This window comes from Vanessa atalanta, chromosome 10, assembly GCF_905147765.1.
Source record: "Vanessa atalanta chromosome 10, ilVanAtal1.2, whole genome shotgun sequence".
Taxonomy (NCBI): domain Eukaryota; kingdom Metazoa; phylum Arthropoda; class Insecta; order Lepidoptera; family Nymphalidae; genus Vanessa; species Vanessa atalanta.
In genome coordinates this window covers 9,586,022-9,598,812 of record NC_061880.1, presented here as the reverse complement: position 1 = coordinate 9,598,812, position 12,791 = coordinate 9,586,022, and positions in this window count along the sequence as shown.

Below are 12,791 nucleotides of genomic sequence, written 5' to 3'. Positions count from 1 at the left end.
AACAAGTACAGAAATAGATTTTAAAAAAATGTACATCTAAGAACACAAGTGTTACAAAATCAATGAACCTTAGAGAGAAGCTTGTTATGAATGTAACTTAAGACTTAAGTGGCTAGCTTATTGAACACGTGTGTCCAAGTTTTTAACATTATAGGCAGATGGCATACAGATATTTAAAAAAATATATTAAATATTGCTAGATATTGAATTGCGAATAAGACGACTTCGTAATAGTCCGAGGTTAGACGATGTACTATAGGCTTTTAATAACTATGGAATTTTGGTTAACTAGTTGAGTGTGTTTGTTGATTTTCATATAGATTTATAATTTTAGTTGTATTTTAATATCATTGCAATGGTATATATTCTTCGTGGATAAGAGTTACTTAGTTATTTGCCGGTTCTTTTTATTCTATATTCAATTCAATTTACACTATTTGTAATTAAATATGATTATAATGTTAACATAAACAAAACAAAAAAAATGTCTGCGAGATTTAAACATAAAATATGATTACTAGTATACTTTTAATATATTATGTAATTTATGACATTGAATTTGCAGGCAATTGGATACAACGTCGAAATTTATAAAGCAATACATTATTTCATTTTGCTTTGGACGAAAGGGACACATCCTTGTCGTTGTATTTCAAATAAAATATACACATATAATGTAAATTTGAAGAGTAATATTTACGCCAATCAGAACCTTCGAATCATTTGTTTTTTTTTTTAAACGATTTTTTATTAGTCTCATTTTCTATTAACATGCGTAAATAATAACTATGTCTATAATTATATAATTCTATTAATGAATACGTAAGATTAAAATTGTCTTTTTTTATTATTTAAAGGTACTAATATTCAATTTAGATTATATATTACTTATTGCATATATATAGTTTATGTAGTTTAAAATAAATTGAGTACTCAAAATAAACGTTACATAAAACATTTGCCTATAAAGTACCAATAACAAATCTTAGCATGTTTGTAAACACTTCAAAGCGATTTACTCGTTTGCGCCGATACAGGTTGGATGGCAATAACCATGAATTAAAATGGCGTTTGGTAATAAAATAGGTTTATTTTGCCGGTCATTAATATATTCAGTGACAGAACAATTTCAAATGTTTGTTTTGTATTACCAACGCCAACACCAACATGCCAATGTAAACATACATCTATGTTATGACAATGAATTCTGTGTTTATTTTACGTTCAAAATATATGCGAAAATATATTAATTAATTCATTATTATTATTAACTTATTCATGATTTTATAAATTGCTTTAAGAAATTATGTAATAATTTTTAGTTCAAGCGGAACAATATCTAGAACAATAATATATACAATTTCGGTCGTCATGAGTTTGATTTAGCTTTTGTTATTAATAATTGTACATGCGTATTACCTGTTCACAAAAAGTATCCCGTTGAATAGAAGATTTTCTTAACAAAATCGTAACCTCTTAAATTTACAATGATAATTACGCACAAATGCCAAAATACAGTTAAATTCACATTTAATTCTAGAATTAACTAAAATGGTCATAAGAAATGGACGTATTCAGGCACTTCTGACGTTTTTGGGCGTAGTTTAATCAACTCAAATTAGCCAAATGGATTTGTCGCGGTATGACACCTTAATATGATAGGTTTATTAATTAATTTACATTTTGTATTAATTTACATATTGTTGAGATGTATCAAAGAAATGTTTAATAAGCCATAATCATAAAGGTGTACAGTTATATATTAGGTATGTAAAAGAAATATTGTAGGCCAGATAGGGATAAATGGAAAATCTGTCGATAGTTGTAACCGCCGCTAATATTTACTTTTTGGTAGGGTTTTGTGTACAGAAGACTTGCAAGTCTTTCTGGGTTGATACCACCCACTCATCATGTCATTCAACCGCAAGTAACAATACTTAGCATTGTTGAGACCCAGTTTCAAGGGTGAACTAGTTTACCTATAGCCACGAGGTACATAACATCTTAGTTTCCAAGGTTGCTGGTGAATTTACGATGTAATATTTCTTATAGCTCCGATGTCTATAAGTGGCAGTGACCATATAACAACAGGTGGCTTGTTTGCTCGTCCACCTAACAATATAATAAAAAATATGTAAACAATTTGGTATAAGCACATTGTGACGTCATGTTTGCAATCAGTAGTTACTTTTTCTCATAGCTATGTCTAATTCAATTAATATGTCCTGGATTTTAATTAATATCCTCGTATCGTGTATTCGTATTAGATGAAGTTTTTTATTTTTATAAAAAAAATTTAAGGAAATATTGATACATATTTTTTTTAATTTAATGTAATAACAGGCAGTAAAAATTACCAACAAATGTAGTGGAGCAAAATCGTTAAATGTTTATAATATAATTGGCTAAGTTGCCATTATAATTGTGTCGTACAAAAAACATTATGTTCCGGAGGCCATCAAAATCGTATTTAGAGTGCAAATTGCTCAAACTTTCTCTGTAGCGGTTATCTAAATTTATAACAAATTATTAAAACACGCACGAGTTGATAAATGATTGTGCCTAATATGCTTTCACTTGTTCTTAATATCACACGTTTTACACTTTCATTAAATCTATGGCAATTCACATTTAAATAAAAATGGCGGCTATTCAATTGGTACAACACATCAAGTTTTAATAGAAAAATTGGATTATTACTTAAGTGTATGAGTGTGCGTAGAAACACGGGTGCGATCGAAGGATGGCAAATCCGACAGGAATGGAAAGAGTTCAGGGACAGGACCAATGGGTTTACGTGCTTTCCAAGATAAACTTGCCGACGGACTGCTACTGAGAATAATTCTAGGAAAATCCCAATGACTATTCTTGGTCTAAGCCGCAGGCTTTATATACTAGACGTACGAGGCAGTCGTTAAGGTAGTTAAGTTCCTCGTGGAAAATCGGATGCTGTTGTGTTGTTAATATGCGTTAATGACAAGAGTTTCTGTAATTACCTGTTATTGTAAGCATTTGTCGAGAATCGTATTTCCGCTTGAAGCGGTACACATCAAAGGACGCATGTGTTTCTCTTTGCGTATGTTTGCTCGGTTAAACTTATATTAATATTTTATGGACACAATGGAATAATTTTACAAATAAATGCTAAGTTGTAACCACAATATTGACAAATATTTTGCGGCAAATGCACTTTTTAATTTACTCCCCATCAGTGAACGTGGTTTTCGGTAAGAAGTAATTGTACCTTCGCATCTCACTCGTGATGTATTAAAAATTCACATGTTTGCTATCCAAAATTGATGCTACATGCATTGCACCTTTAAATGTTATATAAATATTATTGCCACTATATAGCCAGTCTAAAGCCTCCTCTCCTCTTGACGTGAAGACTTTATTCTGCGACGCTGTTCTAACGCGGGTTTGTGACACTTGCTGATTATCTTGAAAATTGGTTTACCGCTGATCACGTGATGAAATATAAATAAAGATTAAGTACATGAAAACTAGACATGCTTTTTTCCGTTGAAAAAACCGCTTCCCCATGTGAAGTGGGTGATGTGGGATTCGCCGATGAGGAGTATACCCACCGGAATACCCACTAAAAAACCACCGGTGACCAATCTGTCTCTTCGAGGACGCCACAAGAACGCTAAACTGCACTCGCCTGGGTTTTAGCTCGAAATATTACTTTTTTCGTGTACCCCGATTTTCCGATATTGATTACCTAACTTAATATACATTTTTGTCTTGTTTTGAAACTAATAAAACATCTGTTTGTAATCACAACTGCAAAATGTCTCACAAGCAACCGGAACTACAATTCTCGTTGCTGTTACGTCCAAAGAGGTCGTATATGAATGCGTAGACACCAGCTGGTACGATGGATATCCACGTTTAAATTAATTCTCACAAAGGACATTGCAAGATTTAAGATTGATAAAGAAATATTTATGAATTGTTAATAAGCTCGTGTTGGGATACAATAATAAATAATAGCTTCTGCAATTTTTTACTATTTTTATATACTTGTTGACGCACGCATCATCGCACGTTGCGTGGGTGCGTTTAACATGATTAAATTTACAAAAATCATATCAAGCATTCATATTGAAATCAAGCATTATTATGGGGGAGGATGGCTGGCCATCTTTAACACAGGTTAATCCTATAATCTAACTAGTAGGATTATGATTTTTAAAATCATCATTATTTAAAATACAGGTGTATTTTATTAAAATAAGTTATTTTGTACCATATTTTAATATAGAGCCGTGATGGCTTAGTGGTTACATGACGTAAATATTTAAAAAAAAATCTGAGTTAAAACCCGGGGCAAGCACCACTGAATTCATGTGCTTAATTTTTGTTTATAATTCATCTCGTGCTCGGCGGTAAAGAAAAACATGATGAGGAAAACATTCACCAATCCCTGTTGGAGCCGCGTGGTGGATAAGATCAAGAGGAGTAGGATATTAATAGGCTGTTTGTTTTTTAGAACATACTCACATGATAAACCTCATTGTGCTTACTTTAAAAAAATACACATATAAAAACATACATAAATAATTTAAGAATACTAAAATTGTCCTACTTAATTCATAAATCAGTCTGAAAAACATTCTTATATATAGTCGAATTTTAGTTTAATGGGTTACTTTTAAAATAAAATTCTAACAGAATATAGAAAGCAAGAGATTTTTATTGTAAAAAAAGTCGTCACGGAGTACGGTTCATTAAGAATCGGTCGGTGCGCGCAAAACGACCAGTATTGATATTGGGCAATGGAACGAAACGACGGAACTATTGTATATTTAAAAAAAGGCAACCATAAAAACTTAAAAGTATTATGAACGTATTTTTCTTACGCTTATTTTTAAGTATTTTAAAATGTAGTCTTCTTGATCTGTGATATCTTATTTAATATATCTTTATTAAGTTGAATACGCTAGTTTGTTTATGTTATCACATATCTTGTTCAATAATTAGTTGATTGTTATTTTGTTTCTTAGAAAATATATAATACAAAATAAAAAAATGCGTAATATGTAATATTGTATAAATTATTAAATTTAAAACTATTCTATTCTACCTGCACATATTTGTAAACACATCAAAGGTATAAACTTTTGACGTATTAGGATGCCTCGATGGTTAACCACCAACATGCTTTGAAATATGATAATCTCTGTAAAAAATAATACACATACACATACACATGACATACAAAATTTACTTTAATTTGACTGCTTCGTTAGTAGTGGCTAGATATGAGGTCGCCGTCCCAATCCCGGGTTCAAAGTCGAGGTCGAGACGAAAAAAACTTATTAGGTTTTCTATTGAAAAATTCTCAGTAACAGCCCGTAGTCTGGAAATTTGAAGTGTGTGTACTCCCGCGCCTAAGAAAGCATGTGAAGCAGTTGGTCTTGCGCCTGAACTCATTCCTATAGTGTCCGATTTGCCATTCCTTAGATAATAATATGAGTGAGGGAATAAATAGTGTACCTGTGTTTGCCCACTATTTTTTATGGTATAGGTAGGCGGATGTGCAAATAGGTCACCTAATGTTATATGGTCACCAGTGCCCATAGGCAATATAAGAAATATCCATTCCTCACACCGCCTATGCGCCACCAATCTTGGGAACTAAAATATTATGTCCCTTGTGCCTGTTGTTGCACTGGCCCAATCACCTTTCAAACCGGAACACAACGATACTAGGTACTCCTGTTTAGCGGTAGAATATCTGATGAGTGTGTGGTACCACCACCAAGTATTATTGTGCACTCACTTGTGCACTATTATAATTATGTCCTGCGTGATTGGCTGGTCTCCCTTTACATTAACCGTGAGAGACGACATCATCATATATTTAATAGATAAACGAAACATTTGCGTTATGTGATATAATGATATTGTATTTTTTTTATATTTCTTTATAATAGGTACTATGCGTGTTAATAAACATCAAATACCACATATACATTTAAATACAACGTAAAATTACCCTTTAGTATGAGAGGAATATATGTAATATATGAACTTATAATTTCTGTTTAGTTCTGCAATTATAAATTCAGAGTATTTTTTTTATGAAAAATAAGATATTGAATTGAGCTATAACCCAAAGAACGGACGCTTAAGTCCGTGGAAAACTCGTAATGAATAAAATTATATCACCGTTATACGGAAGTATGACTAAAAAACACAACGTGGGTTACCAAAATAATAATAATTATAATTAAATAAAACGAAACAAAAAAAACGTTTCAATAGAAATTATCTATAACTTTGTCCAATTAAGATTGGTGCTCATCTCGATCCATACAAAAGAGCTAATGAAGCATGAACTCGTTTCATTTACAATCGGCTTAACACACTACACGTACACTAAATCAACATCAGTACATACCAATCGATCTTTTTGCCACGTCAACGACTAAGTAAAACAATTGACCATAAAATCCATCGTACGTGTCCCTCAAAGAAGAGAAAGCCGAGTTCATTCTAATGCCTCGCTTCTTGGAATATTACGTCTTATTTAAGATACTACAAAAAATAAAATAGCTCGACGTAAAAGTATAAGGAAAAATAGCCCATAAAGACTCGCTCCTCTGATCTAAAGACACAAAAGTCATATAGCTACCGGGGGTTAAAATATTTGGGATGTTGTAAAACGCTTCGAGTTTATTGCGACATTGTAACGCATTTTTTTCCTATCCGCTGAGTTTTGACAGTGGGACAATGGTAATTCGAGCTTCTGTTTCATAATAATGAGTAGGGACAGTAGCCTGCAATGTTTTCAAAGATCTTATTGTAATTTTATACTTGTTTTGCATTACGGGTCCTTTGACGTCTTAAGTAAAGGCGCTGCAATTAAGAGCTTAACAGTATATCGAAATTCATTTGTTTCTCTTTTTAAAAACGTGTACCATTTATTTAGTGTACATTTAAGGGTTATAAAACAATTTACAAACGTACAAATAAATGGCGTGGTGTATATTTATACGGCCAAAAAAAAAAACTATTAATCTATATTCATGTCAAATTTTAGGACTCATTCAGAAGTCACATTTTGTCTAAAATTTATTATACGGCTGTATTTGTTGTTTTTATGCGTAAAATTAAAAATGCAACCACTGTCTTTCTAAACGTTGGCAAACGTATTTTTAAATATGCATACGCCGTAGGAACATGAAAGACAGTGCCGACGAATAAGCAACAAAAAACTGACGAAGGGTTTGTTTTAATCGTTTTTTTTTATATATAAAACCGTCGGCACATTACACATGCGAGATCGACAGACCAGAACCGATTCTACTCGCGTGCAGACGAACATTCAAAAAGCATGTTTTATGATGCAGTAGCGAACTTCGTGACGTCCTGTGTTGCCGAATCGTCCCCACTCTCCTAAAGCGCTAGCTGTCGCCATCAAATAAAACGTAATCAACCATTGTCTGGTTTCCCCTATTGTCCCCATACGTATGTGTACTATGACTACACCATTAAAACAGGCGAAGAACTTATCTTCAGACACATGTTTGAGTCTATTCATAGCTAGTTTATTTGAAAAGTTGGCGGCGATTGTGTCCCAGATCTGTCGTAAATCATTGAAGCACTGTTGCTTGCTACCGAAGTTGGGCCGTTTGTTTTATGATTCTTTTGTTTAAAACTTTTATTGGCTCGGCCGTTCCTAAAACTAATTTATTCAGGGGCCGAAAGGCCTTGGAACTTGCGTCTACTTACTAGGACGTCCCATTTTAGTGATCAATTTACTTCTCGTTTTACGATATTTTCCGTGTTGGTAAACTGCTTTATTATTAACCGATGAAGATTTACACACTAAGCCGTCTTATTATATGAAAAAATTACTGTTTAATCTTTTAATCTCTATAATTTGTATGATTTTATTAGCAAAAACAATATAATTTACATTAAATAAATTAAGGTTAAAAGGGTTAAGGTTTAAGGTTAAAGGAGCTGATTCCACCACGCTGCTTCAATGCGAGTTGGCGGATACACATGTGGCAGAATTTTGTTGAAATTAGACACGTGCACGTTTCCTAACATTTTTTTCTCCACCACTGAGCACGAGATGAATTATCAACAAAAATTAAGCACATTCAAATTAAGCGGTTGCCTCTCTTTGAACCCGCAATCATCGGTTAAGATGCTTGCGTTTTAACCACAAGACCATTTCGGCTTTCAATTTACACATATGATTTCACCTAAGTAACAAAAGATCTTATTTTTTCAAGTACCTTCTTCATTAATATACTAGTACCAGTATTAGTAGTATAAAAGGCGTTGATATTAAAATTATTAATGTTTTTCTGCGCAGTGAAGGTCGGCCAACTTTCTTCGTGATATTAAATGGCTGTTAGTGTTATTAAGGCAAATTACCTTTGGAAAGGCGAAGCAATCAATATGTGTAATACGTTACTGATGACCGGGAACCGACGGCTACTAGAAATGATTGAGGCTTCCGTTCAGCCGATTAGTGGTGATTTAGTGCGCTGAGTTCCTCAGGATTCTTGACACGTTCCGTTTGTTGTTAGTTTTATGTTTTATTGAATGAGATTTATTATTCGAGATATTGATTTTAGTAATTTTTTTTTTTCTTGGCAATTGTTCTATTATTTACAGGTAGTCCCATCATGCACTGTCACATTACACAATATATATTAACGCAATAATGAACAACAATCAATTAACTTGGAAGAAATAGAAAGTGGTAATTGCATTAAGTATTAAAAATTAGCGCAAATAATCAAAATACCACCATAATAATTTACTATGATTTTCTTCTATTCTTATTTCGGATTTGTTTTTCGACAAAACTGAAGGTGTTCGATATTTAAAAATTAAAAAAAAAATGTTTTGTTCTGTTTTGTGTTTGCTTGCTCATGTAAAAATATAAAACGAAGAAAACTTTTCTATGATGAACCTATATTGTTGGAAAAACGTCGTTTAATTTATAGTACAAAATTATTAATTCTATAATAATACACGTTTCACCCATCTCTCGCTATGTATTCAGATTGAATAAGCAATTTAACGGTAAAATACTGCTAGCATTGTTACTAACATCCCGGCTGGTCAAAGTGTTTGCAGTAAGCTTAATGTTTTTGATTTTATTCCGTATATCTTAATTTATTATTATAAAATAACGATTCAAGAGTGCTTGTAAAATCCTACTTGAATTTAGTATATTTTGATTTGATTTGAAAGTGTTTTGTGATTCGTAAGTTATTATGTCTTAAGAACCAAATATAACGTTATTTAAATGTTTGTATGATGACACTTGTATTATTATTTACTTGGTAGGACTTAGCGCCGTTTGGGTAAGTGCCACTGAGTCATCAAACATTCTACCGCCAAGTAGCAATATTTAAGTTTGTTGTGGTCCAGTTTGAAGGATGATTGAGGCAGTACTATATTTACAAGGGGACCAGGCAGGCAGTGGTGGTCCCTTACCTTCAGGTGGCGCATTTGTTAGTCTACCTAACTAAACTGAAAGAAAATCATACTTGGCGATGTTAGAAATAACAACCATCGCTCTTTGGTTACTGTAACGTAACAACTGACGTCATCTTTTATTTAACCTTTGAGTTGATTGAACTCTTCAAGACGAATTCAAATCAACAATATTACGATATAACATCAAAACTCAATATAACATTTAAAGTTTCTACTTTCTCTGCACAAATTCCTACCTTTTAAAACTAACAGTGTAGTGTTTTGAATTCCTTGATCCTTATTGTAAATGATTGATAGTTTTAAGCATTTACAAATACGGAATAACATGCGAGGTACAAAGTCACTATCAGAGTTTGAAGGATGTTACAATAATGTTGATTATGTTTGACAGACAGCCGTTCAATTTAAATACCGTTTCATTTGTACATAAACATCTTCAAGAAACTACTTTATTGTATTGAAGAGTAGGAAGCAAATATGTAAACAATTTTTTTATACACGACTAGAAGACGTTAAAACATTTGTATTTAATAATAATTCATACAAAATATAAATATATATAAATAAATTGCCACTTAAGGTATGTTGCCTTATTTAAAAATTGAGTAAATATTATCGGACACTAATAGAGCAAAATGTCTTTGAAAAAAAATCGAAAATAAAAAATATTAAAAAAAATAAATAAAACATTTAATTCATAAAAACTTTAAAGTCTAATAAAAAACGCAGCGTCACGTACATTTTAAATAATGTATTATAAGATTCGACATGTTCAATATTTATGTAGCAGTACGTTTACATAACAATCAATCATGCGGACGTTCACAGAGAACTGATTTACGTTAAAAATAACACATATAAAGAGTTTATCGATCATCGTTTAGGCGGAGCAACAACAAAATCGTTATTTAATATTTAAAAAAAATTATAAAACTCTTTTTATACAGTCTTTCTGGTCATGACTGTCTTAATTACCGGTTCATTATGATTTATTACATAATGCTGGAATAATTTCGAGTCGGACCAATGACGTATGACTGGACGGGGAACAGGTTACGCCGCCGGCGTTACGAAGTTGGCTGGGAATAGATAAAGAATGTAGACGGGCCTTTTTATTTACAGCGAATTCAAGGTAATGCATTAATCCTGTTCATGTATATAAACTGATCTTAAGCTTTTAAAGTGACTTAAGTGGACTATAGTCATACATAAATGACATTTTTTTTTAATTACATGTATAATCTGTCAAATGTACCAAACTATTAAAATTTCTTTACTGTTGGTAAATAAACTAATTTTGTTTTATATTTTAATAATCAGGTGATATATATCGACTTTTTTATCATGATAATTCTAAAAACTTAATGAGGGTTGCCATTGCCTACAAATACTGGCACTGTAAGAAAAAAATAATGACTATAAGTTTTTGACGTTTTTCTATGACGTTTCTCTTAGTTAGTTTGTATATGTTTTTGTTTAAGAAATTTAATATGCACTTTACTTTCAACGTGTAAAAATTTAACTATTATGTAATCTATTTATTGAATTTTATGGCGCATCTGTTTTAATTATCAAATCGTATGCTGAGCAAGCGCATGCAACGTCTTTTCACTGTGTTATAAATAATACTATAATGACAAGAAATTATCTCGGTTCGATTCCCGCTGCACGCTACATTCTCGCTTCTAAACAAGCCTCGGGAACTATTTATTAATACTGTCGGTTAATTAACACATTAATTTTAATGCAATAAAAAAATAATAATAAACATATCCCATGTATTTTTGTTTCACATAAATATAATTATGATGTTGAAACTATTTTGTTATTTCTATAGAATTTAATATTAAATTTGAATCAAGTACTCTTAGTGGTTTTTTATGATTAAATAATAAACAAGCTATAATTATATTTAACCGCAAAAATAATTCAAATCATTACAAGCTTGCGGACGCACAGTTACCAATTGTTCGGTTCTTAACGCGTTTCAACTTACAAACTATGACGTCAAGGGCTCGTATTACCGCACAAGAGGATAATATTTATTGAATCTGGACAGCCTGTACGGCTTAAACAATGTTCCTTGAGAGGCTGATGCCGTTAATTATAAGCAAACATGACGCATTACGATTATAGTCTAAGAGGCGGATACAAAAACGAGCACTCTATTACGTGGTTATGGAAATTGCACGCGTGGGTAAAAGTCCAGAAGAGCCAATAAAAATCAATGGACTGAAAAAATAGGCCTCCAGTTGCGTTAACATAGTTGGAGCGTTATCCACTTACTTTTGTGACCCGAAATTTTTACGTTATTCTATAACTTTTATAACAGAATATGTTGTGTTATGTACGGATATTTTATAGTTTTGTCCAAATTTATATATATTAATATACATATATAAGTCTTATCTACGTTATATATGACTGAATTAATCTTAAAGGTTTGGACCGATGACGACGTAATGTTTTGTGTGAAAAGTAAAGAAAAGTGAGTGGTGGCTTAGATTGGACCCGGTAGGTGGCGCTGTGACTAGGTGGCAATAAAAAAAATGATATTCATATGTAATATTTAAAACCTCAGTGCTTTTGATGGCGATGATGAATTGATTTCATTCTTGTCAAATATACCTTACGACAGATATATTTTTGTAGTTGGTTTCGTTTGTAAATCGAATACGAAATTAATTTATTACTTTCTCTTTTTAAATATATATAGTCTTTTTAAATATATTTTTAAATTTTTCAATCACATTTTTTATCACTAGCTCTAAGACTAATTATGTTTTGTTAGTGCTTCTGTTTTGACTTGAAAGAGTTATTGTTTGCATGAGATATAACTCATACGAAATTATACTATTTAAGCATTTACACGTGCTAAATGTAGGTATATAAATGTTAGTTTAAATATAATATAATAGAATTGAATCTAATAGAACGTTATAAGAGCTTAAAAAGTGAATGTGAATACAATAATTTAAGAAGTGCAGCAAACGTTTGCTATTAATTTATTGGCATGAGAATTCACATGTATTTAATGACCCGGTTTAGTAGTAAGAGGAGATTACCTTCTAACCTTTAAATACTTGATAATTGATATTATGTTATCAGTTAATCTTAAGTGTTAATGTTGTTGTTTTAAAAAAATTATTGATGATACTAAAAATCAAGACGTCATTATGTACGTAAAATAACAGCATGTACGTATCCCACTGCTGAGCAAAAGCTTAAGGTTATTTTAAAACTTCGTTTCGTACACTAGTTTTCTCAAAAAGATTTCCTTTACAGCCATGAATGCTGAGAGGTTTTTTGTATAA